Source organism: Mus pahari, chromosome 4 (genome assembly GCF_900095145.1).
Source record: "Mus pahari chromosome 4, PAHARI_EIJ_v1.1, whole genome shotgun sequence".
Classification (NCBI taxonomy): Eukaryota; Metazoa; Chordata; class Mammalia; order Rodentia; family Muridae; genus Mus; species Mus pahari.
Genome location: NC_034593.1, coordinates 94,333,369 through 94,341,436, shown reverse-complemented (window position 1 = coordinate 94,341,436; position 8,068 = coordinate 94,333,369).

The window sequence follows — 8,068 nt, the reverse complement described above, 5'->3', positions numbered from 1 at the left end:
TAACTGGCCAGAACAGACATAGGTGAGGTTTAGGGTTCCCTGGGCTTGGGGGTTGAAGAAAAGAAGGTAACTGGAGGAGGGGAACACCATGGGTTAGGAGGAAAGGAGGCGTGGCCCTGAGGGCTGGCAGTGGGAATTAAGAGCAGCCCAGATGAAACACAGTAAGTAATAACTCAGGGTTATTGAGAGGAAATAGATTTTAATAGCACAGAATGTAGATACCTGCCCAACTCTAGTGCTGATTAAGGTTTATTGTAAATAATAAAAGTTGTGTGTCTTTTATCCCGGAACTGAATGGTCAAAGGTGGGTAGAAACCCCAGATTGGGATTAAAATATTTCTACAACAGAGGAATAAATAAATATGTGATTTCCATATGCTGGATTAGAAGTGAAGCCATAAAAACAATCACACAGATTAGACATGTTTGCTCCTGCCATTCCAAAGTGTTAGAGATGGAGACAGGTAGATCAGGAGGTTAGGGACTCCTGGGATATATAAGACCCTTCTGAGATAAACATGCTTTACAAGTAGTGTCCAAGTAGCTTGCTGAGCTGAACACAACACTCTTCAAAGACTTTGAGAAGTGAATGGGGCTGAGGAAGATGTAGCTCAATGATAGAGCACTTGGGCATTTGCCTAGCTTTAGAAAGGCCCTGAGTTTGATACTCAGGTCTTGCCAGGCAGTGGTGGTATATGCCTTTAATCTTAGCATTTGGGAGGCAAAAGCAGGAGACTCTCTGTGAGTTCGAGGCAGCCTGATCTACATAGTGAGTTCCAGGACACCCAGACCTACATACTGAGACTGTAACAGACTTGGTGTTTGGATTCCAGCACCCATATTCTGACAGCTGTTTACAATGCTAAACAGGGAACCAGGGAATCTGACATCCTCTTCTGGACTATAAAGACACACACACACACACACACACACACACACACACACACACACACACAGAAACAAGGATGAAAAAAGGTCAAATCACAGCCTACTGAACTAGAGGATGTGTTAGAAATACTGTAACCCAAGCCCTGTTACTGTACAGCTGGAAATGTTAGGGTTTATCCAAGGCCATACAGGGCAGGGCTTCCAACCCAAACAACAAGAACATTTTTTAATTCCCAGGATTGTTAGCTCATCTTCTTTTTCCTTCCCACTTGTGTATAATGCTGTGGCTGAAAAGAATAGAAAACTCGAAGATAAACCAGCAACATTCTGAGTAACATTGTAACACAGCCTTCTGTTTTGAGTTGGTATTTGAAAAAAAGAGAAAGAAAAGAAAACCTACTTTATGGCTATCTGCAGAATAGCCCATTTGAAAATAAAAACCTCCTGATGCTGGTTTGAATATCATCCTTTAATATCTCCCTGTTTCCAGCTAGTGTTCTTAATAGCCCTGAAGTACGGAGGTTACAGGAAATAAAAATCTGCTTCTCAGAGCGGTGAGATAGCTCAGTGGATAGACCTGACCACCTGCTTTCTGTCTCTGGGATTCTCATGGTGGAAGGAGAACTGACTCCCACAAGATGCTCTCTGATCTCCTTCCAGAGCCATGGCACATGCAGACCTACGCACATTATACACAGAGAGAATAAATGTTAAAAAGAGAAAGAGGTAACGAACATTGTGTGCTTTTTTTTACATACATGTAGTATTTATTTCTTGAGTTCCTGCCATGAAACTGACTGTGTGCTGTCTAAAATGTGATTCTCTGCTCGATTGTACTTCATAAGGCTGAATTAGTGTCTTATCAGTACACTGCATGTAGTAGTAAGTTTTCTCGGAATTCTTGTGGACAAAATGAGTTTTAGTGGAGCTTGCTCTACCATCAACTAATTAGTGATTACCTCAGACATACATTTTGGGAGACTGAGAAATAACATAGACTAAGAAGCCCAGGGGTGACCTTTCTCTTGATTTTAGCATGTTCCTTCCAATTCAATCTATGATCCAAATGACCTAGAACTGGGTCTAATGTCTGGCTATGAAAAGATCCCTGACACAAAATGTGTTTGCGTATGATCAGCTGATGACAGGGCTAACTGCCTTGGCGCTCAGCTGCTGTTATCACTGAAATAGGAACAGATTGTCGTCATGGCTGCGATTTTGCTCTTTAAAAAGGAAACACTTTGGTATTTACTATAGTTACCATGGTTTGCATGAGATAATTTGGGGTATAATCAGAGAGATTACATGACTGAACAGTTTTAGAATCCAACACCAAAACCTAACAAATCTCTAAAATTGCATATATACATTTGTACTATAGTTATTTCTTTATTATATGCATATTTCTGCAGTGTTAAGAAGTGACCTCAGAGCCTCATGCAGGCTAGGCAAGCATTCTATGATTAAACTTTGCTCGATCCCGGTCTCTCCTCCCCCTACCAGCTCCCATAAGTGTGTGTGTGTGTGTGTGTGTTTTAAAAGATTATTTTATGTGTATGAATATGTTGCAAGCACATATGTATGTATTTCACGTATGTGTCTGTTGACCTCTGAAGCCAGAGGAGGGTGTTGGATCCCCTAGAACTGGAGATACTGATGGTTGTGAGCCACTATGTCGGTTCTGGGAACAGATCCTGGGCCCTCTGCAAGAGCAGCAAGTGCCCTTACCTGCTGAGCCATCTCTGCAGCCCAAGTAATACATTTTTTTTAAGTGACCATAATGCTGGGAACTTTAGCAGATATGGAGACCAAGTGATATTCAACCGCTTTTTATTTATACCACAGTGAAATTGGGTCAAAGAAGTAATAATCCTGTAGGTGTTTTCCTCTGTAAGCTCCCCTAGAAATAGTAGATTCTAATACCTTAATGTGTCTGGAAAAGCTAACACAACACTGAAAGGCAAAGCTTTGGCCCTCTCTAAGTCTGGCCCCCTAGTAGATAAAGCAGTGCCACTTTGACCTCCAAGTGTCAGGTTTGGGGGATATTTTTTGTTTTTGTTTTTTGTTTTTTGTTTTTTGTTTGGTTTGGTTTCTTGAGACAGGGTTTTTCCTGTATAGCCCTGTCTAGAACTCTCTCTGTAAGCCAGACTGGTTTTGAACTCTCACAGACCCACCTGCCTCTGCCTCCTGAGTGCTGGGATTAAAGGCGTGTGCTGCTGCCACCACCATCCAACCAAGGGTTAGCTTATGTGTCTTCCAAAAGAAAGGAAATACTGTTTTCTAACTTAGGAAGACAGTGGCAGTGTGTGGTGGGTGGGTGACCTTATACTCTGTCAGGGGTCTGGCATCTGTGTGGGATTTGGGAGGGGGAGAGATGTGTGGGGGTGTAGTTTATACCTGGTTACATTTTAGCAAATATAGAGAGTAGTCACCTGACTCCTCAATCTACAGGTTCCCTAACCTTGAGGGCAGAAGAAAGGGGTCTCTATCATCACTTTTAGATGGACCTTAGATCCCATTAATGAGCTGGCGCCAGTGGAGGAGATACATGAGCATGGGTCTCACAGGGTATGTACTCTGAAGATGAAATCATAAGCCAGAACATCTGATGTGTGTCTCATACACAATGAGCAAGGGAAGGCTGCTGACGGAAATGTCACATGCGGCTGCTTTTAGAGCCTGGCTCTCCTCGATGACGCCTCCCTCTCTGCCACCGTGCCCCACCCTCTTTCTGCGTGCTAGTCATTCGGGGCTCTCTGTTCTCATCCTGCGTGCTTTGAAGCGGGCTGTAAATTGATATCTGTTACATCAGCCTCTTTCATGGTTGGTTGATGTGCCTGATGGGGCTATAAGAATAACTGGCTCTGCTAAAGTTTTGAGTCATGAAAGGAGATTTACTTTAAGAGAGACTTGCCTGCTCATCAGCGTATGCAGAAAAAGCTTTCTTCTACAACCTCCCCAGTTGTCCAATTAAACCTGCACGCTGCATGAAATAGTGGACCGGAGAGCATGCTGTTTTCTCCAACCCTGAGTTCTTCCCTTTGCTTTTCTGTCTCCCAGTCCTCCATCTTTGAATTTATGTTAGGAAACACAAGTACTTTGGAGAGATCTTCCTGATCGCGTGTCTCAAGATGAAGATGCTTTCCTAGTCTATCATTCTGTAGCACCCAGCATCTTGACTTTTACAACCAGCATTATGCTTATTTCATAAGAATTAGTCAGTTCTTATCCTCCCTATCAGATTGTGAGTCTCACGAGCGATTTGTGCCTGTCTTCTGCACCTTGACTCTCCAGTACCAAGTACTGGGTGTCACCAAATTCATTTGGTAAATAAATGAATGACAAATTTTATCTCATAATCACATTGAGATTCCTTTGGTGAAAAGTCCTACTAATCATTCAGGTAAAATTAAGAACAGGTATTGAACAACAGCGAAAAGGAATTCTGATTGTCGGGTGGTTCCCCTGGCCTTGGTTGCTCCTTCTCTTTCTATAGCAATACAATCTAAAGTCTTTCGCCACGTGAACTGTTCCTAACTCTCTAAGCAATCATGTCTTAGAGGACTGTGGTCCATTTTTATATGAAAACAGAAATCTCTGTGATCCCCTCCCCCTCCCAGCCTCACTGGGACCCGCCCTTCGGTAGCTCTTAGGGGTTGGAGTAGGGTACCTGGGTCTCACAGGCTGCTGCGGCACTTTATGATCTTGGAGTCTTGGGGTCAGCTCAGCCCCAGTCACCCCTCTAAGCATTACCTTTTTACCAGCTCTCTTCAGTGACCTTTGCTTTTAAGGTTGGGTGTTGTATTCCTTCATATTTTAGTCAACTTAAAGAATGCAGGAGAAAAGGTGTAGTGACCCGTGCCTATAATTCCAGCACTTGGGAGGTAAACACAGCACGATGAGGAATTCATGCCCATTCTCAAGTCGGAGGCCAGAATGAACTGTATGAGACCCTGTCTAAAAGGAAAGAAAAAGAAACCCAACAACAGTAATGAAAGGAAAGCAGGGTTGGGCATAGTGGTACAAGCCTATCGTCCCAGCACTCAGGAGGCTTAGGCAAAGAATAGTGAGTTCAAGGCCAAGCTGGACTATGTAATAAGACTGTCAGAGTAAAAGGAGGTAGGTGGGGAGAAGGGAAGGGAGGGACACAGTCAAAACAATAACACCCCAGGCTACTTAAGAAAATATTTTATATACTCTGTACTTATATTTGAGAATGAACTCACTGACTACAATGAAAACTTTTACTAAAATAACTTACTAACTCTAGATGTTCCTGAAATATCAACCTGAACTCATCCATTTTTGTCTTAGTACTGTTGCAACAGTAGCTGACTCTGCAACCCAGCCTGACCTGAGACTCACTGAGCAGTCCAGGTGCCTTTGAGTTCCCAGGAGTCATCCTGCCTCAGCCTCTTGAACGCTGACCCCACTATAGACACTGAACATCCCATCCTATGTAGACATTTCTCAGAGTAGTCTCATAAGTAAAAGAAAAGGTTCACTACTTTATTGACGATTGACTGAGCGATCATTAATGAGCACCATAAGTCAAGCACTTTCCTAGGTGTTTGGAAATGTCAGTAAGACCAGGCCTGGTGGGCATGCCTTTAACACTAGCAGAGGCTGGCCAGGCTTTGTGAGTTCCAGGCTAGCCAGGGCTACACAGCACATTCTCTGTCATCTTGGCTCACACAACCTCTCTTGCAGTTAGGTTAGCGTCCTATGACTAGAGGTGGCTTATGGCCAATGAAAGAAGTACCCTGTGTGATTTTCAGGCTGCGGAAGGAATCTGGTCACGTGCTTCACCTCTGATACAGCAAGCATCCTCCATGACCGTGTGTTTCAAAATAGAGCCTGAGCCTCTGTGGTTACCGAGTATCTTTGTCTGCTCATGCTGCTGTAGTAAAACACTTGAGGCTAGAGTTGGATTTAATGGCCTACACCTGTGATTTTGGCGCTTTAGAGGTGGAGGCAGGAGGATTCCAAGTTGAAAGCCAACTTGGCTTATATGGTGAGAACCTGTTTCAGAAAAGAAAAACTTGAGACTGGGTAACTTACAAATAATATAAACTTACTTTTCTAAGCTCTCACGGTTGTCAAGTTCAAGGTAAGATAAAGAGGACTGGCATCCAGTGAGAGCTACATCTTCCAGAGGCATGAAGACTGTGTCCTCACAAATGACAAGGCTCCATAGGAATGCCCTGCTCCCTCAAGCTCTTTTATGAGGCCCTAATCCATTCATGACCGGCAATTCACAGCCTAATTCCCTCAAGGCCCCACCACTTAATATTGTAATGGGGATTAAGATTAAATGTGAAGTTTGGAGGAAACAAACATTTAAACCATACCATTCCACCCTTGGTCCTCTATACCCTGCAGCCTTCTCACATATGAAGTCCCTTCATTTCATCCCAACAGTTCCCAGAACCTGCACCAATCAATGTGAAGCCAAGTCTAAAGTCTCATCCAAATGCAGTCTAAATCAGATGGCACTGAGGGTACAGTTCCTCTTAAGGCACATGTCTCTAGCTGTGAACCCCAGAAATAGAGTAATTGCATTCTCCAGAAAGACAGGTAGAGAACACACACATTCCCATTCCAGAAAGTAGCAATAGGCCAAAGGCACTAGCTAACAGCTTGTAAGTAGATCTGAGACACAGTAAGAAAATAACCTTAGACCTGGAGACTAAGACTCAAGTCAAATGATCTTGACTGTCTGACCCGTTTTCCAGACACACTGGGGCAGAGGTTAGGCCCCGGGCAACCCTACCCCCACAGCTTCTCAAGGAGCAGCTGCTACTCAGTATGCTTGGAATTGAGCCCTCCTCTCGTCTCTCCCAGCCTCTATTACCTCTCTAGGCACAGCCCCATGGAGCCTGTCTGTAGTGGCTATCACCTCCCTGCTCAACCAAGTGCCTTACCCATGTAGAACCTCTCTGCATTGGGCCTCAAGGCTCTCTGGGGACAGCTTTTGAAGCGTAGGTGAAGCTGTATCTCCGCAGCTCTTGCACTGTGCATACCTAGGGAGCAGGCCCTACAAGAATCCTGCCTAGGCTTATGTGCTTCCAAAGGGGTCATGATGACAAGCCACTCCTGGGCCATTTGAGTCCCAGCCTGGGTGGCTGACGAGTGCTTCCATGAGGCAGTGCTGGACAGTGACTCTTCAGGCCTTATTGGTCCACAGCCCGGAAGCTCCCTGAAACCCCTCACCGTTGTTCTTCCTCTGGCCTCATGTTAGCCGGGAAACCCTCCTTATCAAATGATTGCTTGGACTGCAACCCTGTAATCTCTCCCAGCTGACTTTTACAACATAGTCAACTTAAGAATTTTCCAGACCTTTAGTTTTGTTCCTGTTTTCATTATAAAGTCAATCTTTAATTTGCTTCTGTCTTCTCACATTTTACATATACATAGTCAAAAGGAGCCATGCAGCCTGGGGACTGAATTCCATGAGTCCTCTGACCTCTGCATGTATATGCTGTGACATACATGTATCTTTACACACTCCCGCGTGCATGTGCGTGCACACACATACACACCTTGCCCCTTCCTTTTCTCAAAGCTGCTGCTGCTGTCTGTGTGTGTGTATGTATGTGTGTGTGTGTGTGTGTACCTTGCATATTATATATGGGTGCAAATGTAAAAACCTTCTAATTGATTGCTTGTAAGTTCTGCCTTACATGAAGCGTTAGGACAAAGACACAAAGACACAATTCAGCCAAATTCTGTTGCTTTACAACAGATTGCTCTTTGCTCCAGTCTCCAGTACTTCGTTCTTCATTTCCATCTGAGACCGCATCAAAATGCCTTTCCCTGCCAACTTTGCTACCAGCATTCTGATTACAACCACTTAGGCAATGCGCAGGACTTAGGCTCTCACTCTGGCTCTCTCAGCCCATGCCAGAATTGCCCTTTAGCACTCTAGCAAGCTAGGCTTTGTCGAGTGTGTACTCTCACCCATCCAGCCTCTACCCATCACTCACTGCTGTAGCTCTATCCCCATCTTCAGACACATGTTAGAAACATTCCACTCTCAATACTAATTCACTTCTGACTGCATTTATGCTGTTATTTATTTTTACTTTTTTTTTTTTTTTTTTTTTTTTTTTTTTTTGAGACAGGATATCTCTGCATAGATCTGGCTGTCCTAAAACTCACTTTGTAGACCAGGCTGGCC